Below are 24,711 nucleotides of genomic sequence, written 5' to 3'. Positions count from 1 at the left end.
AACATCGAAATGGTTTATTATATTGGTGAAGCTTATAGCAATGGCTGCTTTGATGGTGATGTTTTGCATCCTAAATGAAGTGATGAAGTGGCTGCTTTTTATTCTAACTGTAAACGTTTGTACACACATATTTAATTTATTTAAATTATGAAAGTGAACCAAAACAGGAAGTAAACAAAAGAAGAGTGCAAAGAAAGCAAAGCGGAGAGGAGCGAGATGACAGGAGGAAGATGACAAGACTGAAAGAACCAGAGATGGAGGAAGAGTGAGAGTGAGAGGGAGAACGGGAACGAGATTAAAAAAGGGAGGGAGAGAGGAAGGGGCTGCCGAAGCGAGAGAGGGGAAGATATATGAGCGTCCTGAGCGATTGTGACAAGCATAGACCATATCAGCCACTGTTTGTTTGCACACCAGCCATCCTCGCTCTCTCCTCTCCCGTCCCTGTATTAAAACGCACACACACTCTCTCTATCTCTCTCCCTCTCTCTCTCATCACCTGACACGCAGCCAGATGTTATAGACTGATAACAGCCATGGGCCCTTCCTTCCACTGCCATCACCTACACACACACACACACACACACACACAACAGATAGAAAGAAAAATGGAAAGGAGAAATCAAATACATTATGTTGCTTTTGGCCATTTGTAAAATAGTATAGAGAGAGAAAGGAGAGTGAAGGAGAGGCCCTGCATCGATTTATTGCACAGGAAGAGAAAGAGAGTAAAAGGAATAAATGCAGATCAAGAGAGTCTACATGAGAAAGATGCAGAAAAGGAGAGAAATGAAGTCAAGTGAGCATCAGTGAGACTGGACAAATAGCCTCTCCGAGAGCTTCCTGACTCCTCTCTGATTTTTTTTTTTGTCATAATTAGTTTATTCCATAACCACCTCTCCGCACATCATCATTAGCCACTGATAATGGTATTATTTAAAAGGGGATGGAGAAATTATGCCGCCACTCTCCGCTATCTGATCAGCAGTTTTTTTTTCTTCGTCACAGCCATTTCCTCTGATGTCACGCTTTGAGCTGATAGGGACTTGTTTGTGATTATAATTACAGTTTAATGATGGTCATGTCCATCGCTGTTACTTTAACTGAAGAAGAAAAAAACAGCAATTTGCCTTAATTGTCTTTTCGGCAGAATATACCAAGCACAACAAACTGAAGTGGCAGACTGCTCCAAAGGGTCAACACCGTTCTTATTTTTTTGTATTTCCAACTAAACAAAAGCCTTTCTAAGAAAGCAATTCTAGATGCTGTTTCCGCTCATGGTGTAGCATTATACTTAGATTCAATTTAATCTAAATCCCTGACTAGAAAGAACTTCTTAAATTCAAAATAAATACATACAGGTAAGTATGCACTCCATGTTAGCAAGTAATTATAACTGTCCTTTCCGACCTAATAATGTTTAGGCAATGACAGTGAAGCACCAGGCAGCCAGGGGCAGTCAGCTGAATGTTCAGAGTCTCTGTTTGGCATATCTAAGAATCATAATCACAGTTCAGAACAGTCGCCAGAACACTGGCAAACTTCATCAGTGGCAAATCCATTATAATTGAGATTTAAAACTATTCAGCTGGAGCATGTCTGTAAAAACCAGACAACAAGGATCAACTATAATACAAGCACTAAGAGATGATGTAGATTCAAAAAAAATGGGAGCATGTGCGACTTGGAGTTCTAGTTCTTATAGTGCATCAACAGTTAAAATTGTGATCAGAAGGTAATCAGAAAATTGTGAGTTCAAATCTCATGCCTGCTTAATAGTTGTGTTTTTAAGCAAGGTCTTAACTTCTCAGGAAAAGTGTTGTTGAAACTACAGGAGAAATAAGGTAGGGGACAGCAGGGGGACTTGGGACAAGTTTTCATCTTGTGTAGATTGGGTGAAAGTCTTTGAAGGTATCAGTCACCTTCATATTGCATTAGAGAGTATTTACTATACCCTCTTACCACAACATTAGTTTCTCAGCTTGTCACATATACTGGCCTTCAGGCTTCACTATTTCTATCATTATTTTTTGTGGGGAAACATGGGACATTGAGGAGCGACATGGGACATTATGTTGGGAGACTTGGGACAAAAATAAAATACCTTGGCCAACATGTTTAATTTTTATTTATTATTAAAACTTGTAGCATATGAACTGTATGAACACACAATGCTGGTACAGCGACAGAAAAATGTCAGTTTACCCAAAACTTGACGAGACAAAACAGTTCATTCTCAAGAAAGAATCAAATAAGTTTAATCTTCATGCAGGGACACACCCACATTTTTAACAAACATTTTAAACAATTTTATATTTGTAAACTAAAAGAAAACCTGTAACATGATGAACTGTCCCAACTCTCCCCATTTGGCCATCTCATCTCATTATCTCTAGCTGCTTTATCCTGTTCTACAGGGTCGCAGGCAAGCTGGAACCTACCCCAGCTGACTACAGGCGAAAGGCAGGGTACACCCTGGACAAGTCGCCAGGTTATCACAGGGCTGACACATAGACACAGACAACCATTCACACTCACACCTACGGTCAATTTAGAGTCACCAGTTAACCTAACCTGCCTGTCTTTGGACTGTGGGGGAAACCGGAGCACCCGGAGGAAACCCACGCGGACACGGGGAGAACATGCAAACTCAGCACAGAAAGGCCCTCATTAGCCACAGGGCTCAAACCCGGACTTTCTTGCTGTGAGGTGACAGCGCTAACCACTACACCACCATGCCACCCCCCATTTGGCTAATTAAAAAAAAAAATACTTAATTCCACCCCCCACCCCCCGGAATTTAAGTTGAATAAATAATACTATATCAGGTAACTTTAGGCTACATACTTTAATTCCTAACTGTCACTAACAGCACTGAAAATCTGAGTTCAGAGCAGCCTCCAAACATGGCCGCTCCAGACTACACTTCCCAAGCGCCACAGCGTCCCTCAGCACCAGAATTCTAACCTCAACACCTGTCTCTAATTTACTGGCAATCACCTTTCCTATACAAGCTTAGCTCTCACACTCTGACTTTGTGAAGTATTGTTCTGTGTCCCCGTGCCTGACTTTACCGAGCAGTTTGACTATCTACCTGACTTCCCGTTATTGAACTCTGTTTATGTTTATTTCCAACTTCGTTCTCTCACCTGATCTCTGATATTCTGTTCGCTGATCGACTGACCCTTGCCCATCCCTGACTACATCTCCAGTTTCCCAATTTGGCTTTGTTAACAGTTTGCAACACACCCACTCTCCCCTGCATTTGCATCCGTAAGTGCCTGACACTAACAAATCCCCAATTCACCAGCATACATTACACCATAGAATGGAGGTGGAGGCGAAGTAGAACATACAAGTTTTGGTTGACAAAATTAATTCCACAAACCTTCCTGCAGTGTCCAGCTTCATGGCTCCAAAGGAAATAGGTTACTTTAAGGGTCAGCATCTAACTTCTGATGTAATCTAAAACTTGATTGGTTGAAATTAATTAATGGGATTACAAACTGTCCCAAGTCTCCCTGTCCCATGTCTCTCTGCTTTCCCCTACTTCATCTCATTATCTCTAGCCGCTTTATCCTTCTACAGGGTCGCAGGCAAGCTGGAGCCTATCCCAGCTGACTACGGGCGAAAGGCGGGGTACACCCTGGACAAGTCGCCAGGTCATCACAGGGCCGACACATAGACACAGACAACCATTCACACTCACACCTACGGTCAATTTAGAGTCACCAGTTAACCTAACCTGCATGTCTTTGGACTGTGGGGGAAACCGGAGCACCCGGAGGAAACCCACGCGGACACGGGGAGAACATGCAAACTCCGCACAGAAAGGCCCTCGCCGGCCCCGGGGCTCGAACCCAGGACCTTCTTGCTGTGAGGCGACAGCGCTAACCACTACACCACCGTGCCGCCCTTTCCCCTACTTATGATATAAAATATCTAATCTGCAATTTTGATAAAATGAGCTAGCTACCTTACAAATTACCATGAAAAAGTAGGTAGCTACATTGAAGCTGCTTTTCAAAGTAAGGAAAATGAAATGTGACACTTTTATTTTACCATGCAGTTACTTTATTGCACAAATTGTACAAATTTATAAACAAAAGTATTCTATAACAAATATACTGTACCGTATTTGGGTTTTTGATTTTTGGTTCTAAAGCACGAGATACTGAGAGAGATCACTTAACTGTTCTTGGTTTGGTTTGTATCTGGAAATATGTTTCGTCCATATAAAGTTGAATTAAAAGCTATGATTGGGCATTTGCTGCAATGTGAATAATAATGCTTATAATCGTTGTTTGTTAGACCCCGAAGCCGTTTGTTTTCAGGATAATGGCTGGCTGATGAAATTATTGGCTGGCTAGCTGACTCAGCTAAAACCTTAATGGCTGCTGCAGCCACCAAAATGTTTATGGCTACAAATGGCTGATACTGGATGTCACTGTGTGGCATATATCCGGGCGAACGGATCAAACAAATGGGGGAAATAAATAGCAAATTACCACAGGTCCCCTGGTCTCTTACTTCATTGTAAATATAAATCTAGCAAGATTGTAGTTCAATGCTAATAATAAGCTAATCTGGATTGTTCGAGGAAGGCATCTAGCTATCTACTCTCACTAGCAATAACCAGTGAAGGACTGGCAGCTATCTTACTATGATGAAAGTAGAGTGGTGGAGTACTTTTTTTTTATCAATCTCGAAGTATGTGAAACAAACAAACAAACAAACAAACAAAAAATACCTTTACACTTTCCCTCAGCAGCGGCAAAGAATGCAGCCATCTCGTCGATATCGGAGTCGATTGATGCTCTGGGTGGGTTCCCGGGTTCCCCAGTGTATCGTGGTAACGGTGTGAGGGGCGGGAAGCCAGACAGGTTGTCACAACGGCAAGCTTGTGGTGGCTCTCTGTGCTGTGATATCAGTTCTAAATCTCTACAGTGTATGCCTATACGTCTCTATTGTGTTACTACTAGTGTGTACAGTTGATCATGTTTGTGTCACTTTTCTTGTAGCTCATGATGTGGATAAACCCATTATTTGATGTACACAATTCTTAGTGGCTCAGCCAAATTTTATTAGATAGCGGCTCAAATTGGCTTACAAAATTATTGGCTGGCGGTGGCTCAAATTCTAAATGGCGGTTTTAGCGGCGCCTGGCGGCGGCTTCGGGGTCTATTGTTTGTTAATTTATTGATTGACACCAGCTATTAGGCTAAACCATACCTGAGGTCAGCTGCCAATGCTCTGTTGAAACAGTTACCTGTTTTGATAATTCATTGCTTTACGCATTACAACAGAAAACACTCAACACTGACCTCTATTACTCCTGATCACCCTCAACAACAATCACATTAAGCACAATGGTGTGTATTTTCATCAGTATTTTCATTTCCAGTTTGCACAGGTTACAGCCAAACATGAATCATTTACTGTGTGATTCTTTCACATTCAAACACTGATGAACATGGTCTTGTATACTGATGAACATGGTCTTGTATAATAGTCTTGTATTCAGAAAATAGAAAAATGTCTCCCCTTATCAAAAAGAAGTATACTTCAAGTTCATTTATTAAGTATACTTAAGTAAATTGTATTTCCTTAAGTATACTTTTGTGTATAACCAAGTATACTGATGTCAATGTACTTACAGTATACGTGTAAGTAAACTAATCTAATACTTCTTGGGCCTAAATTGGCCCACTTTTAGTTTATAAAAAGTATACTTTAAGTCTAAGAGAAGTAAACTTTGAGTAGACAACTACTATTTTTTTTTTTTATTTTGTACTGCAAGTATACCACAAGTAAACGTATATACTAATAGTTTACTAGTTCTATACTTGTAGTCCACTCTTTAGTTTACAAAAGCATACGTCATAGTATACTGGAAATATACTATGAGTTTACTTGTTTTATACTTCTAGTCCATTTTTTAGTTTACTGAAGTGTACTTTGTAGTATACTGGAAATATACTATTGGTTTACTCGTTACACACTTCTAGTCCACTTTTTAGTTTATAAAAGTATGCTTTATATCATATTGGAAATATACTATTAGTTACTGGTTATATACATCTAGTCCACTTTTTAGTTTTGAAGTATGCTGCAATTACCTTTCTAGGTATACTATTAGTTTTCTAGCCCTAACCCTTACATACCTCATGCACACTACCAGTAGACAACTTAAATGTTTTGTACCTTAAGTTACAATGAAGTTATAAAGGTAAGAATTCACAAAATACCAACAGACACTCAGGATTAAGAACACATTAATTTTCTTTCAAAAGAAAAATTTAAAGCAACATTGTATTAAATGCCAAAGTATAAAAACATGGCAATGACAACTGAAATTGACATCCAAGCTCTAAATAAAAATAAATAAATAAATAAATAAATAATCCCACTCAGGAGAACTTAAAAAAAAATAAAACTCTTATATGGAACCACAGATATACCTAAGTATCAACAATGCTGAAGCACAACTACAAGGCGAGTACACTTAAACATAAGGCACAAATATTTTAATACTTTATTCCACTTTTGTTAAGCATCTCATCTCATCATCTCTAGCCGCTTTATCCTGTTCTACAGGGTCGCAGGCAAGCTGGAGCCTATCCCAGCTGACTACGGGCGAAAGGCGGGGTACACCCTGGACAAGTCGCCAGGTCATCACAGGGCTGACACATAGACACAGACAACCATTCACACTCACATTCACACCTATGGTCAATTTAGAGTCACCAGTTAACCTAACCTGCATGTCTTTGGACTGTGGGGGAAACCGGAGCACCCGGAGGAAACCCACGCGGACACGGGGAGAACATGCAAACTCCACACAGAAAGGCCCTCGCCGGCCCCGGGGCTCGAACCCAGGACCTTCTTGCTGTGAGGCGACAGCGCTAACCACTACACCACCGTGCCGCCTTTTGTTAAGCATATCTTGATCAAAATTTTAAGTATAAACTTAATATCAAAGAACCTACTACAACAGAAATTCATGATATTATTATCAATTTAAAAAATGCAGCCCCTGGTCAAGATGGAATAAGTACCCTGCTCTTAAAACAGATTGTTCTCAAAATTTTAGAGCCAATTACACATTTTTAAGACTTCTCTGAAAAGTGGAATAGTGCCAACAGACCTAAAGATAGCCAAAGTTGTACCACTTTACAAAGCTGGAGATCCCTGTGTATTCACCAATTATCACCCAAAATCTATCTTACCGGCCTTCTCAGAAATCCTGGAAAAAGTACAGTAGTTTATAAATGGATCATAAATCACTTAATATCTTATATATACACATCAATATGGATTTCTAAAAAAATATTTGACATATGTACATGGCACTTTTACAATTTGTTGATAAAATCACTACATCTTTAGAAAATAACAAATACACTATAGGAATACTTCTTGACCTTTCCAAAGCCTTTGATACAGTAGATCACAACATACTACATGACAAACTTATCACCTATGGATTTAACGGTTCTGCCCTACATTGGCTAAAAGATTATTTGACTGACAGAAAACAGTTCGTCTCTAATTGAAATAACAATTCTTCCCAAAATGTCATAGCATGTGGTGTACCTCAAGGATCCATTCTTGGTCCCCTTTTGTTTCTGATTTATGTCAATGACTTGGCATTGGTATCAAATAAATTATTTACTTTGTTATTTGGAGATGATACAAATTTATTTATGTCCCACAAAAATAAAGAATTGTACAAGGTAAATCAATGGTTCAAGGTGAATAAATTGTCCCTTAACATAAAAAAAATTGTAATTTCATTATCTTTGCAGGCAGGAACAAGAAATACAATAAAGAAAAAGCTAGAATCTATATAAATGACAAACCTATCAATCAGGTAAGTCACACTCACTTTTTAGGTATATTGATAGACGAAAAACTTACATGGAAGAATCATATTGATTTTATTCGCAAAAAAAATTCCAAGAACATCGGTATCATAAGAAAAGTCAAAACCTTGCTTTCACAAAACATATTTATGACCCTTTACTACAGTTTGATATATCCTTATTTAATATATTGCAATATTATCTGGGCTAGTACTTACACAACGTCCATCAAACCACTCTATCAACTACAAAAGCGCTTTGTTAGAATTGCAGCCAATGCCTCTTTTACAGCACGCTCAGTGGCTCTGTTTCATGATTTAAAAGTTATGACTGTGTATGACATCAACAAACTACAAATTGCCTTTTTTGTTCATAAAATTGTCCATAATAGCTCTTGTTTACCTGATCAATACAAAGGTTTTTTTCAATTTCAACTCAGATATCCACCACCACAGTACAAGACAGCAAGATCTTTTAAGACCAATTACAGTATGACAAAATCAAGTCAAAAACAAGTTACAATAATGTTTAGAGGCCCCACCATATGGAACAATTTAAGCCAACTACAGCAAACTTGTCTGGTATTACCCAGTTTCAAAAAACTTCTAAAGATGGATTTCATAGAACACCCAAGCACTACTTCCACCTGATTTGTTTGTTTTCCTTGTTTCAGTTATCAGCATTTCCTTTTATGTTTAATAACTTATCAGTTTCATTTTGAATTTCATTTCATAGATTTCAAGACTCTTATTTGTTTTTTATATGTGTAAGCTTCCGATGTACAGTGGGGCAAAAAAGTATTTAGTCAGTCACCAATAGAGATCTTGCAGTCACGTGACCGGAAAGTACACAACCGCCATCGTGTCGGTCAAAAACACCGCTGAATACTGCTGCACTCGTGTACAGAATGGATCAATTTCAACCGACGGACTACACGGCTCATTTTTCTAATGAACAGATAACTAGGGGCGGCACGGTGGTGTAGTGGTTAACGCTGTCACCTCACAGTAAGAAGGTCCTGGGTTCGAGCCCCGGGCCCGGCGAGGGCCTTTCTGTGCGGAGTTTGCATGTTCTCCCCGTGTCCGCGTGGGTTTCCTCCGGGTGCTCCGGTTTCCCCCACAGTCCAAAGACATGCAGGTTAGGTTAACTGGTGACTCTAAATTGACCGTAGGTGTGAATGTGAGTGTGAATGGTTGTCTGTGTCTATCTGTCAGCCCTGTGATGACCTGGCGACTTGTCCAGGGTGTACCCCGCCTTTCGCCCATAGTCAGCTGGGATAGGCTCCAGCTTGCCTGCGACCCTGTAGAAGGATAAAGCGGCTAGAGATAATGAGATGAGATGAGATGAGACAGATAACTAGATATATGTCTAAAATAAACGATCTCCAGATTTGTGACCCTTATGGCTTTCCGGACGGAGTTTTCATGACCGGATTTTGAACTGCCAGCGGAATACCCGGACGTGTATAATTACCTCATCAACTTTCCCTCGTTGTTCAGTGGTGAAGCACTGCGTGCTTATAAATCTCTGGACAGTTATCTTTACAGAAATTCAGGATTTGTCAGCGACTCAGATGTGGCCTCTTGTAAACAAGAAAATGATCCTCACTGGATGGGTAAGTCACTTAAGTATTGAGTATAGCACTGACCAGCCGATTATAGAATAAGGTAATTCCAAATCGTCCGTGTTGTTTACATGGATCTGGCGTTGGAGAGGTAGAGGCTTGGCAGTGGAGGTTTAAGTAGCTGTTTTCTGAGCTTAGTCAACAGGACGGCTCTGCCTGTAGCCTCGCTTTTGCTTCGGCTCCCGGCGCCGCCTCCTTCGCTTTGCTTCTGATAACAATCCACGAAGACCCCGCTGGTCTCGCTATCTGGTCTCGTCTGGAATGTTTTTTTTTTTCTCGTCCAGAATGTTGTGCATGCGATGGAAATCGCTACAAACCGTCATTTTCTGCTGGAAACCAATGTCCAGTAAGTCCATACGGTTGTAGTGGATATTGAAGTCCAGTACAGACGAACAACACGCAAAAATACACACAAAAAACATAAAAACTGTGTACAGGTAGGGAGAGCTTGTAGCCGCAGCTGTTGTAGTAGAATTGTATATAGTAGGGTTTTCCAGAAGAAAAGGTAGAAGTAAAAGCAGAAGTAGAACCAGAAGTAGAAGTAGAAGGCGGAATATGGCGTTTGACCGACACGATGGCGTCTGTCACAATCTGGATCGGCTGTGACGTCACATGCAAGATCTCTATTGTGCAAGTTCTCCCACTTAAAAAGATGAGAGAGGCCTGTAATTTTCATCATAGGTACACTTCAACTATGAGAGACAAAATGAAAAAAAAATCCAGAAAATCACATTGTCTGATTTTTAAAGAATTTATTTGCAAATTATGGTGGAAAATAAGTATTTGGTCAATAACAAAAGTTCATCTCAATACTTTGTTATATACCCTTTGTTGGCAATGACAGAGGTCAAACGTTTTCTGTAAGTCTTCACAAGGTTTTCACACACTGTTGCTGGTATTTTGGCCCATTCCTCCATGCAGATCTCCTCTAGAGCAGTGATGTTTTGGGGCTGTCGCTGGGCAACACAGACTTTCAACTCCCTCCAAAGATTTTCTATGGGGTTGAGATCTGGAGACTGGCTAGGCCACTCCAGGACCTTGAAATGCTTCTTACGAAGCCACTCCTTCGTTGCCCAGGCGGTGTGTTTGGGATCATTGTCATGCTGAAAGACCCAGCCATGTTTCATCTTCAATCCCCTTGTTGATGGAAGGAGGTTTTCACTCAAAATCTCACGATACATGGCCCCATTCATTCTTTCCTTTACACGGATCAGTCGTCCTGGTCCCTTTGCAGAAAAACAGCCCCAAAGCATGATGTTTCCACCCCCATGCTTCACAGTAGGTATGGTGTTCTTTGGATGCAACTCAGCATTCTTTCTCCTCCAAACATGACAAGTTGAGTTTTTACCAAAAAGTTCTATTTTGGTTTCATCTGACCATATGACATTCTCCCAATCCTCTTCTGGGTCATCCAAATGGTCTCTAGCAAACTTCAGATGGGCCTGGACATGTGCTGGCTTAAGCAGGGGGACACGTCTGGCACTGCAGGATTTGAGTCCCTGGCGGCGTAGTGTGTTACTGATGGTAGCCTTTGTTACTTTGGTCCCAGCTCTCTGCAGGTCATTCACTAGGTCCCCCTGTGTGGTTCTGGGATTTTTGCTCACCGTTCTTGTGATCATTTTGACCCCACGGGGTGAGATCTTGTGTGGAGCCCCAGATCGAGGGAGATTATCAGTGGTCTTGTATGTCTTCCATTTTCTAATAATTGCTCCCACAGTTGATTTCTTCACACCAAGCTGCTTACCTATTGCAGATTCAGTCTTCCCAGCCTGGTGCAGGTCTACAATTTTGTTTCTGGTATCCTTTGACAGCTCTTTGGTCTTGGCCATAGTGGAGTTTGGAGTGTGACTGTTTGAGGTTGTGGACAGGTGTCTTTTATACTGATAACGATTTCAAACAGGTGCCATTAATACAGGTAACGAGTGGAGGACAGAGGAGCCTCTTAAAGAAGAAGTTACAGGTCTGTGAGAGCCAGAAATCTTGCTTGTTTGTAGGTGACCAAATACTTATTTTACTGAGGAATTTACGGTACCAATTAATTCATTAAAAATCCTACAATGTGATTTCCTGGATTCTTTCCCCCCATTCTGTCTCTCATAGTTGAAGTGTACCTATGATGAAAATTACAGGCCTCTCTCATCTTTTTAAGTGGGAGAACTTGCACAATTGGAGGCTGACTAAATACTTTTTTGCCCCACTGTATATAGATCTCATCTCATTATCTCTAGCTGCTTTATCCTGTTCTACAGGGTCGCAGGCAAGCTGGAGCCTATCCCAGCTGACTATGGGCGAAAGGCGGGGTACACCCTGGACAAGTCTCCAGGTCATCACAGGGCTGACACATAGACACAGACAACCATTCACACTCACACCTACGGTCAATTTAGATTCACCAGTTAACCTAACCTGCATGTCTTTGGACTGTGGGGGAAACCCACGCAGACACGGGGAGAACATGCAAACTCCACACAGAAAGGCCCTCGCCGGCCACGGGGCTCGAACCCAGTCCTTCTTGCTGTGAGGTGACAGCGCTAACCACTACACCACCGTGCCGCCCACATAGATATTTTATTATATAATTTTGATTTGTTTCTTTCATTAGTTAATTTTGTTTGCTTATGTATGTATATTTTAATGACAATGCTAGCATTCTCATATTTCATTTCATAGATTTCAAGACTTTTAATTGTCTTCATATGTGTAAGCTTCCGATATATATATACACTTTATTATATAATTATGATTTGTTTCTTTCATTAGTTAATTTTGTTTGCTTATGTATGTATACTTTAATTACAATGCTAGCATTCTCATATTTTTAAGTTTTGGGGAGGCCCACGAAAAACCATATAGGTTTCTGGCCTCCCCTGCATGTTTTTTTATTTTTTATTTTTTTATTGCTATTATTATACGATTTAATGTCCTTATACATGCAAATAAACAATAACAAAAAATATACTTAGACTTTTCTATATACTTTTCAGTATAAGCCAAGTATACTTATGTATAACTTTATTAAGTATATCTCTGATATGTAAATAAAAAGTAAACTGAAAGCATACTCTCTTATTTTTAGTTTAAAAGAAGTATACTAGAAGCACACTTGAATAAACTTCTTTTTTTGTAAGGGTCTTCTGTACCTGAGACAGATCAGTGCAGGCTGAGGTGTACTAACTCACATTGCACACTGATAAGAAGTATAGAACTCAGTCCTGGAGGGATACGATAGCTTACATATTGTGCTTTGTTTGATTTAAAACATACAGGGTGTTTTAAAATATGTTAAAATTGATGAAAGATGACTGGGATGATCAGCAGCAGCATCATTTTGGCATGCAATAACATCACGAGGGCACATTTGTTACATATTTGTCAAGTTCAACATGATTCCACATAGTTAGGTAACTTTTATCAGCTGAGATCAAATGAACGCCTGTAACTTATTCCATAGATACCTTTCTATAAAAGTAGTATAGTGTCATAGTACATTTCACAAGTAAAAGTATGAAATGCATCATAATTCCATAGCACGACTCATTTGACAAATAAATAACAAAAATTATCATAATATAAAATCACAGTATCACATGGTCACACCATTTTCCACAAGTATATGCCAAGTTATCTGAATATAAAATTTAACAAAACAAACATTTATGCCGGGGCGGCACGGTGGTGTAGTGGTTAGTGCTGTCGCCTCACAGCAAGAAGGTCCTGGGTTTGAGCCCCGGGGCCGGCGAGGGCCTTTCTGTGTGGAGTTTGCATGTTCTCCCTGTGTCCGCGTGGGTTTCCTCCGGGTGCGCCGGTTTCCCCCAAAGACATGCAGGTTAGGTTAACTGGTGACTCTAAAGTGAGTGTGAATGGTTGTCTGTGTCTATGTGTCAGCCCTGTGATGACCTGGCGACTTGTCCAGGGTGTACCCTGCCTTTTGCCCGTAGTCAGCTGGGATAGGCTCCAGCTTGCCTGCAACCCTGTAGAAGGATAAAGCGGCTAGAGATAATGAGATGAGATGAACATTTATGCCCCCATTTTTTCCTGTTTAATATTCACATTTGTAGTGAGTGTCTCACAAATATGAATGGTCTGATCTAACACTCCACATTGTTGCTTTCATGAATAAGGTGATTTTTGCAGGTTTTTAATCAAGGTAATTAAAAATTATACTGAAACCAGTCAGCAGGGGCACTAGACCTGTGGTGGCTTCAGTTTTTAGAGATAATACGCTGTCTGTGTTTTTTTTTTAGTCAATGATAAACTGATGATTTTGGAATCTGCAGTTGTTTAGAAATGGATCTAAAAGGCATTCCTGAATGTATAAATCCATGATCCTCTTTCTCAGATATGCACTGAGCTCCTCGGTATCCATATCCATGATGGCATTCATGTCTGTATCTGTAAACTTATGAGCACAATTTTATGTGTACATACTGTATGTGTGTGTTTAATACTTGTATTGATGAAATATTTTAATACTTAAGGTTTTAGACTTTCACAGATTTATAAATACAGAGCTTAATAAGAAAAAGCAAGACTAATTATGAAGGCCAGGTGCAAACAGTGACGCGAGGGTGTTATCAAGATGGATCTAGAACAGCTGGAAACTGGGAAGCAGGACACCTGAATCAAGCAATTTATAATACAAATGAATGTAATAGACCATCATTAGCAAGTAATTATAAATCAATACCACTGCATATGTCTGCTCAACCTTTATACTGAGCCTGCTTATACTTTGTCCAAATTGCACTATGTATTACAAAAAGAAAGAAAAAGAAAGAAAACAGATGATGAAAACTAATACAACATGGGCTGAGAAATAGCCACATCAAGGCATGACAACATCACTCAGAATGCACGTACACCCAGGCTTCAGAAGGCATTTTTTATGGCCTAATCAATGCGACGACGATGATAACAAGTCTCTCTCCTGTGACGAGGCCTCGGCTCGGCCGTATCGGACAAAGTCATCAGCGGAATTTTCTACTGAGGCTCTCAGGGGGGGAGGAACGCCACGCCACTGCGTGACAAATACACACGCTGTGCACTGGAAAGATAAGCTCTAAATAAAACCTGGGTGACAGGAGCGAGTGAATGAGGAGGAGGGGGCAGAGACCTGCCATTCTGACCACAGAGAGAGAGAGAGAGAGAGGCTTTAGGTGTGCAATTATATATGAACATGCTTAAATGAGTTTGGTGTGGGAGTTCCATGAAGAATTTTTTTTTTCTTCTTAATTTTTTTTATTAGTATTGTTGTTATTATTATTACTCTTAGAAGTAGTAGCAGTAGATGCTGTGTCCTGGAGAGCTTTGAGGCAGAACACATGGGAATTGAAAGAAAGAAAGAAAGAAAGAAAGAAAGAAAGAAAGAAAGAAAGAAAGAAAGAAAGAAAGAAAGAAAATATATTCCATTCTAATTCACGCTTAACAAATTATTATTATGAGCACATCCAGCCAACAGGCGATGAGTTTATGCCATCATGTGCTGTCCATCGTCTGTCTGTCGTCCGTCAGGTGTCGTCCACATTTCATGAAAATCACTTGTTCTCTCTCAATTCTTCACCGATTATTATTCTTTTTGGCAGGAAGGTGGGTCTGCCTGGGGTGCATATAGCTTCAACCCAAATTTGCATAATCACAATTAATAATGAAGATATGGAGTAATTAAGTCCTAACGAGCAGTTTCCACACAAATCGCTTCTTGTCCCTCAATTCTTCACCGATTTTGATTCTTTCTGGCATGAATGTAGGGGTACCTAGGGTGCATATAACTTCTACCCAGATTTGAGTTCTCACAGAGTCCAAATGGTCATTTTCCAGCACAAAATTAAATGTTACAGAAAAAAAAGGTTGTATCTGAGTGGCACATTACATAAGAGAGCACTTTTCAGGTTAAAAAAAGAAAACATAATGAAGGCTACTGGGTTATGATGCAAAATTCAGAAGCAAGTGTGACAATCAAAGTGTCCAGAAGAACTGTAGCTGGTTCTGTAAGATGCTCAGTAAAACCCACAGCTCATTTCCGCATAAAACTGCACTCATTGGAGCGGAGACTACTATTTTTAATTTTTTTTAAGCAAAGGGTCGTCTCACACTAAATATTGACTTTGTTTCATTTATTATGGCTTACTGCTTACTGTTGATAGTATTTTTTTAATGTTGATACATTTCATTTCATTATTTTTTAAGCCATTTTTGGTTGACAGCATTTCTTTACATGCGCCTAAGACTTTTGCACACGACTGTATAACAAAACAATGCTTCTAAAATAAATCACCTACCCTAAAACACAGAAAACCTACAGCTGATCAGAAAGTGAACATCAACCTGATGTCACACAACATTCATAGGATTTAAAAAAAAAAAGTAATTATGTAATATGAAAAGAACAAAAAACTCTTCAATGTCTGCTGTTGTAGGAAAATAATCAGTGACGAGGTGGTGTCTGGTGGCCTGTTATCACCACGAAGTTAATTATTGTGTTTTACTCTTCTTATACCACACGGACTCGCCAACTATCACAATGTATTAAAGAATAAAATGGCATACGTGTTATCCATTTATTGTTATGTTTCATGTTGTGGAATGAATTATCACATGTTATAACAGCTATAAACAGTTGTTCTTTCACCAGCCTCTCTTATCGCTTTCTTTAAGTCAACTAAGAAGCAGCTTGTTGTGTTACACAGAAAACACAATACTCAAGACTTTCATGTGTTTGGAAACTGAGTTACAGCTTTAAATTGCTGACACTAGAGACTCCTTCCTAAAATGCTAGTAAACATGTCCTCACAGAAAACTTCATATCAACAGTTACAAACATTATTTTGTTTTAAATCTGTTTATATGGAGCATCCTCGATACAGTCCCTGTATAAGTTGTTACTATAGAAACAATAATGTATCAGAACAAATGCATTAATATAGCATAAAGCTTGTAGCAGGAACTACTGTCTGAGTCATCCTGTGATAGAAAATGCATCAACACCTTCTGATCAAGCAGAATCAAGCCTTCAACAGGATTTTGGCTTAAACAAACATAATAAAATGTTAGAAAGTTGTTCAACTTGCAGCTGAACATGACCAAGTATTCGGAAAGACAAAGGCACACAGATAGAGGAGGTTCTTTTTCCGGTATTGAAGCATGTATTTCTGAGCAGCTTCCTCTGGGTGATCAGATAATCCTCCTCCTCCTCCTCCTCCTCCTCCTCCTCATCATCATCATCATCATCTAACCCCAGAGACTAATGTATATCATCAGCCATAATCACTCCTCACAATCGCTACACACACACACACACACACACACACACACACACACACACACGTCACACAAAAGAGGGAGTGTGTGCAGCATTGTTGGAGACTGTGTACTGATAGGCGGATTTATCGGACAAAGCCCTAGTTCACGCTCAATCATAAAGACAAACCACAATGTGGATTAAAAACCGCAGGTCTGTACAAATAGAAAGAACACTATCAACCAGATGTTAGATGAACACACGGGAAGAACACACTGAAGAGACGTGATCTCCTGAGTAAGCCAGATTGTGATAAGAGTGGATGTTGAAGTATTGATTTGACTGGATGAAGGTGAATATTCCAAGCATTAAGTCGGTGTGAGGGCGGAGTAGGTGTAGATTAATGGTGATTGTGCATCATGTGTTGTTTATTTAGGCAAAAGAAAAGGTGTAATTATCTAAGGAAGGAAAGACAGGGGTATTTTAGCTAGGGCTGGATATGGGATATGATTTATTTTGGGGGTTATGCCTCATGGACCCTGCATTATTTTCTAGGATAATGATCATCCCTTTTATGCATGCCTCTGAAAGAAGCCACAGACTAAAGGTTAGAGAAGCAGCCTTGGGCCCAAAGGGTAGCTAGTTCAGTTCCCTGGACTGGCAGGAAAATCCATGGCTGAAGTGCCCTTGAGCAGTGCATCTAACCCCCAATTGCTGCCCAGGCCCTGGGTATGTGTGTTCATTGTACGTCGCTCTGGATAAGAGTGTCTGCTAAATGCCTGTATTGTAATGTAATGTAATGTTTGTGTCTTTAGATGTGCTTCTGTGAGGCACCCCAAACTAACTTCCTCAAGCCCTGAATGTAGAACACACTTGATGTGTTTGGCAAATATCATGGTATGTCAATAAACAGCAACGTGTGAAGGGTAAAGTGTATTTTATATTGTGTTCCAACAAAATGGTGGCACTTCGACTGAGATAAAGAATCTGTAACTTTTTTTGTTAATAGGATACCATTTAATTAAATTTCAAACAGAGCTTGTTTAAAGCAAGATGTCTGCATCTTTAACAATTTACACGTGAACTGGCAACACCTTATAACTATATTTGGCTGTGTTTCAGTCAACTGCATCCATAAGAACTAGCTCCACTGCATGGACTAGGGGGGGGCAAAAAAAATGGATCTGATGAACATTATGAGCCACATGAATTATTGCCCAGTAATACTGATAAATTCTAGAGCAATTTTGAGTAGCCAATCATTCTACTGGGCAGCATGGTGGTGTAGTTGTTAGCACTGTCAACTCACAGCAACAAGGTTCTGGGTTTGAGCCAAGTGGCCAATGGGGGCCTTTCTGTGTGGAGTTTTCATGTTCACCCCATGTCTGCATGGGTTTCCTCCAGGTGCTCCGGTTTTCCCCACAGTCTAAAGACATATGGTTAGGTTAACTGGCTACTCTAAATTGTCCATTGATCAAGCTTGGAGAGGGATGGGCTCCACCAAGTTTAAATGCCCTAAACATATCAATGATGGACTGTTAAAATGTCATCAGTTGTGCCCCTACAGCCCTTGCCAATCTTGGATGAAGAAGAATCCTCCTACTAGTGTATTTTTGGAAGGCAGGAGGAAACCAGAGAACCCAGAGAAAGCAGCCTGTTTTTGGAGTGAAGAATATATCAGGATTTAATAAGACTTATTGGTGGCACAATGGTGTAGTGGTTAGCACTGTCACCTCACAGCAAGAAGGTTCTGAGTTTGAGCCCAGTGGCCAATAGGGGCCTTTCTGTGTGGAGCTTGCATGTTCTCCCCATATCTGTGTGGGTTTCCTCTGGGTGCTCCGGTTTCCTCCGCAGTCCAAAGCAGGTTAGGCTAAATGGTGGCTCTAAATTGACCATAGGTGTGAACGTGAGTGTGAATGGTTGTTTGTCTCTGTGTCAGCCCTGCGATGATCTGGCAACTTGTCCAGGGTATACCCTGCCTCTCGCCCATAGTCAGCTGGGATAGGCTCCAGCTTGCCCTCGACCCTGTACAGGATAAGCGGCTACAGATAATGGATGGATGGATGGATGGATGGACTTATTGGTGGATAATGTGCAGATTAGTGATTAGCCACTAATCTGGAGTGGGTCAAAAATTGGTCAGCACCCAAAAAAAATCAGCCATTCATTTCTTTATATTCATGTATATAATGGCAGGCATTTTTGTTAGATGATTGGATAGCAAGCGGCTTCTCATTGTTGCCAATCTATGCGGTGGATTAACTGACTCTCTTGAAAAATCACCTGACTCAAAGATCAAATACATACATAGACAAAAGTGAAAAGGAAATAACTAGATCAAATGCTCAACATATGTGGATGCTGAGGGAAAGAAAAGAAATAATTTAAAGCAATGAGCATGAACTAAAAACATGGTGCTTTATCTTTATCTTCTGTCTCCATCTACAGGGAATGAGGATCTGAAATACCAGGACAAGCAACAGCCACAAACACCAACTAAGCCTTATCGCATCTCACTTTCCTGATTGCACAGCTTAGTGTTCAGCTTCCACACTGTCGCCACAGGGCTACAGAGAGAATGTGTGTGTATGCAGCAAGCCTCATGTTTACTGTTGGATGTAAGTAAGGAAATGGCTCATCTGCATGGGAATTTGAGCAGCTCATGTAAAATTCATAGGGAAAATCATGAAACATAATTATTTACAATTCTATAGGCATACGAGAGGTTTCGTTCACAGAAGAGTTGAGATTGAAGCTATGTACTAACCCCATCTTCACCCTAAATATTTAAAACATTATATCACATGTGGCATGTGCAAAGTTTGTCCCTCTTCAGCCCTCATTCTCTGTACCTTCTGTCCTGCTTCAGTAGTCATTCTGGGTAATACAATATTCCATATTTTAATTTAAGAAAATGGAAATAACATTCAGGGCAGGAAGGTGGAGTAGTGGGTACAGTTGACACATCACAGCACCTGGGTTCCTGTTTTGATCCAGAACTTATATGACTGTCTGTGTGGAGTTTCACATGTTCTCAAAGTGTCTGTGTGGTTTACTCTGGGTTCTACAATGTTCTCCCACCTTCCAAAAACATGTCAGTAGGTGTATTGACTACACTACGTCACCCTTAGGTATGAATGACAGATTGAATGTGTGTGCATGTTGCCCTGTGATAGACTGGTGTCCCATTGCTGCATGTCCAATGTGTCTACACTCTCAGAAAATAAAGTATATTGTTGTACCTTTGGAGTTTGCATGTTCTCCCCGTGTCTGTGTGGGTTTCCTCTGGGTGCTCCGGTTTCCCCCACAGGCCAAAGACATGCAGGTTAGGCTAATTGGTGACTCTGAATTGACCGTAGGTGTGAATGTGAGTGTGAATGTTTTTTTTGTCTCTGTGTATCAGCCCTGCGATGACCTGGCAACTTGTCCAGGGTGTACCCCGCCTCTCTCTCATAGTCAGCTGGGATAGGCTCCAGCTTGCCTGCGACCCTGTAGAACAGGATAAGCGGCTACAGATAATGGATGAATGTTATACCTTTAGGGCGGCACAGTGGTGTAGTGGTTAGCACTGTCGCCTCACAGCAAGAAGGTTCTGGGTTTGAGCCCAGTGGCTGACGGGGGCCTTTCTGTGTGGAGTTTGCATGTTCTCCCCGTGTCTGCATGGGTTTTCTCTGGGAGCTCTGGTTTCCTCCACAGTCCAAAGACATGCAGGTTAGGCTAATTGGAGGCTCTCAATTGACCATAGGTCTGAGTGTGAATGGTTGTTTGTCTCTATGTGTCAGCCCTGCAATGACCTGGCAACTTGTCCAGGTTGTACCCCACCTCTCAACCATAGTCTGCTGGGATAGGCTCCAGCTTGCCCATGACCCTGTACAGGATAAGCAACTACAGATAATGAATGGATGTTGTATCTTTAGGGGTACAACGGCTTGTCACTGAGGCAGTACGCACTCAGGTATTTATTTGTACCCTTTATATACTGCTTGGGAACATATAGGACAAGCCACACCAGGCTGTGGATTGTCCAACAAGGAACAACAGGACATTTGACTTGCTGTATACTAATGTGAAGGATGCATACAGAGCCACACCCCTCCCCCCACTAGGGAAGTCTGACCACAACCTGGTTCTTCTACAGCCGAAGTACACCCCCCCTGGTTCAAAGGCAGCCTGCAACAACTAGCTCCATCAGGAGGTGGGCACCTGAAATGGAAGATGCCCTCAGGGACTGTTATGACATCACGGACTGGGATGTTCTGCTTAGCCCACACTGTGAGGACATAGAGGGGCTGTCACACTGTCTGACGGATTACCTTAACTTCTGTGCAGACGTGGTCTCCCCCACTAAGACTGTATGGTGTTACCCTAATAACAAGCCATGGGTAACACAGAAAGTCAAAGCTGTCCTCAACAGGAAGAAGGCCACCTTCAGGAGCAGGGATAGGGAGGCAATGAAAGCAGCACAGCAGGAGGTAAAACGCTGTGTGAGGGAAGCTAAGGGCAGCTACAGGAGGAAGGTGGAGCAGAAGCTGAAGGAGAACAGCATGAGGGAGGTCTGGGAAGGTGTGAAAACCATCATAGGCCACAATGCAAAGACCAGAGTCGTTGAGGGGACAGTGGAGAGGGCAAATGAGTTGAATGACTTTTTCAATCAGTTCAACCAGCCCACGTCCCCCCCACCCTCTCCCTCACTGCAGTCATCTCCTTCTTCCCTCAACACACTTCCCCCTAGTCATCACAACAGCCCCCTCCTCCCCCACCTCAACACAGACTCCTCCATGCATTACTGCAGACCAGGTCAGAGGTCAACTGAGGAAGCTTCACCCCAGAAAAGCAGCAGGCCTGGACAAGGTGTGTCCCCGACAACTGAAGACCTGTGCTGCTGAACTGGGTGAACCACTCCAATGCATCTTCAACCTTAGCCTGCAGCTGGGGAGAGTGCCCACCCTATGGAAGACATCATGTATCGTTCCAGTTCCCAAAAAGAATCGGCCCAGCAAGCTGAACAACTTCCGACCGGTGGCACTTACTTCACATCTGATGAAGACGTTGGAGTGGCTCTTCCTCAGCCTCCTCAGACCCCAGGTACAACATGCCCAGGACTGTCTGCAGTTTGCGTACCGGGCAGGTGTCGGTGTGGAAGATGCTATCCTCTACCTGCTGCACCGAGCCCACTCACATCTGGATAAGGGAAATGGCACAGTGAGGATCCTCTTCTTGGACTTCTCGAGTGCCTTCAACACCATCCAGCCCCTATTGCTTCAGGACAAACTGAACAGCATGCGAGTGGACCCCTGCCTGGTCACCTGGATCTCCAGCTACCTCACCGACAGGCCGCAGTATGTCAGGCTGAAGGACATCACATCTGACACTGTGATTAGCAGCACCAGAGCACCGCAGGGCACAGTGCTGGCCCCTCTTCTCTTCACCCTGTACACCGCAGACTTCTGCTACAACTCGGAGCTGTGTCACATTCAGAAGTTTGCTGATGACACAGCCATTGTTGGGTGTATCAGTGACAACAGAGAGGAGGAGTATAGGAGCCTGGTGAGGGACTTTGCTGTGTGGTGCAACAGCAACCATCTGCAGCTCAACACCTCGAAGACCAAGGAGCTGGTCATTGACTTTGGGAGGTCCAGACCAAGGTCATGACCAGTTCTGATTGAGGGAGTTGAGGTGGAGGCTGTGGATTCCTACAAGTACCTCGGGCTGTGGCTGGACAGCAAGCTGGCCTGGACTTGCAACACCAAACACTTATACAGGAAGGGGCAGAGCAGGCTATACTTCCTTAGGAGGCTGCAGTCCTTTAACATCTGCAGGAAACTCCTGTGGATGTTCTATCAGTCTGTGGTCACCAGTGTCCTGTTTTACACCGTGGTGTGCTGGGGGGGGGGGCAGCACATCCAAGAAGGACACATCCAGGCTGGACAAACTGATCAGGCGGGCCGGCTCTGTGGTCGGCATGAAGCTGGACTCTCTGGTGATGGTGGCAGAGAAGAGGTCTATGGACAAACTATTGAACATCATGGACGATGCCAGTCACCCTCTGCACACCGTCATCAGCAACCAGAGGAGCCTGTTCAGTGACAGAATGCTCCTTCCCAAGTGCAGGATGAACAGACTCAAAAACTCTTTTGTCCCTCACTCCATCAGACTGTACAACTCTTCTCTCGTGGGGAGGAGGGGTAACAGGAGGACAGAGGACGGAAGGAGCAGTAGCCTAGCCTAACAATAAGCAATACCGGACAATGTGCAATATAAAGTGCAATATCTCTCCTACCGCTGCCCCCCTTCCCCTGCCCCCTTTTTTCTTCCCCCTCCTTCCCCCCTTCCTCTCTTCCCCATATCTTATTCTTTTTATATATTTGTATATGTAAATACTTAATTTATTTTAATTTATCTAGAAGTTTTCTCTATTTCTCTTCTCTGTTTATCTGCAATGATGCTGCTGGACTCTTAACTTCCCTGAGGGAACCCACCCAAAGGGATCAATAAAGTTTTATCTAATCTAATCTAATCTAATCTAATCTAATCTAATCTAATCTAATCTAATCTAATCTAATCTAATCTATATGTACCTTTTTGGCCATAAAAAGGTACACATAGTTACCTTGAAGTCTACTAATGAGCTGTAGGGGGTACATTTGTGTAGACTGTACTCTGGGGAACAGAAATTGACTCCTACTGTACCCTTATTTCTAACAGGACTAACTCAGTATCCAATGTGACCCTAAAGAGAATAAAGTGGTTTCTGAAAATGAATGAATGAATGAATGCATTTCCTTTGAGTAATGTGTATGCATCTCTGTTTTCATCTCTGCTAGAAAGTCTAGTAGTTTTAGTCGTGAGCTTATATGATCACGCATTGTACATCCATTGTCGTCCGTCTACAATTTACAAAAATCACTACTCCTCCTACAGGATTGATCGGATTTCTGTCAAACTCTAATACAATGTTCCCCAGGTGGGTGTGCATAAAAGTTGTCACGATGGTGGCACCACCTGTCATATTTACAATACTATGGGTGTCTTGGCCGGCATGAGCTACAGCCTCATGGAGGCTATTTTTATGAAGTTTGAAGGACTTAAAAGCAAAACAAAAGACAATTTTCCTCCAGTTCTACACATATAATACATTTTCCTGAAGACATACAGTATTAACATGATCAATTTTTATTATACAGCATACACACGGTCTGTAGTGTGTGAATTTCTGCTAGGTGTAGGTGAAGGCTTCACACTAACTGAGACCAACACAACAGCAGAACTGATAAGGAGATGGATGAGTGTAGGAAGGAGAGGCAAATGGCCAGAAACAGAGGTACTGAGGTAGAGGAGTGGAGAGAAAGTGTGAGGGAAAGAAAAGAAAAAGTGAGGGTGGAAAATGGGGTGAATTTGCAAGAGGGGGCTTAAGGGTAGAATGGGAGAAAACCCATTTAGGCAAACACCAGTGGAACCACAATCTTCTTCCCCAAACGCCTGTGTATGTGTGTGATTTGACAACAAAGAAAAGCGTACCCACACGGCTGGCCCAGATATACACCCACACACACAACAAAGTTCAGCATACTCACTGTACTTCTTTGAAACTAATGCTAACATTCACCAATACACAAACTCCCACAACACGCATATCATCTCACAACAATACACTCATACACCCACAAGCATGAAAATGTAAAATCATTGGCCCGACAATAAGAACATTCCCTTGCCTTACTCATACACCCGGCAGCCAACATGAGGTCTATCGCAACTTTCTCACACACACACACACACACACACACACACACACACACACACACACACACACACACACAATATATAGTGATGGATTGCACATTGTACTACGATAGCCTTGATCCCGTGCTAATCTCAGCTCGACCTCAGGGGTTATAAATGGATCCATCAGTAAGAGAAAATAATCCTCCCCCTGAATTCACACACACACACACACACACACACACACACACACACACACACACACA

This window comes from Neoarius graeffei, chromosome 21 (assembly GCF_027579695.1).
Source record: "Neoarius graeffei isolate fNeoGra1 chromosome 21, fNeoGra1.pri, whole genome shotgun sequence".
In the NCBI taxonomy this organism is placed as follows: Eukaryota; Metazoa; Chordata; class Actinopteri; order Siluriformes; family Ariidae; genus Neoarius; species Neoarius graeffei.
The sequence above is the reverse complement of the archived record's forward strand: the minus strand, read 5'-3'. Positions refer to the sequence as shown.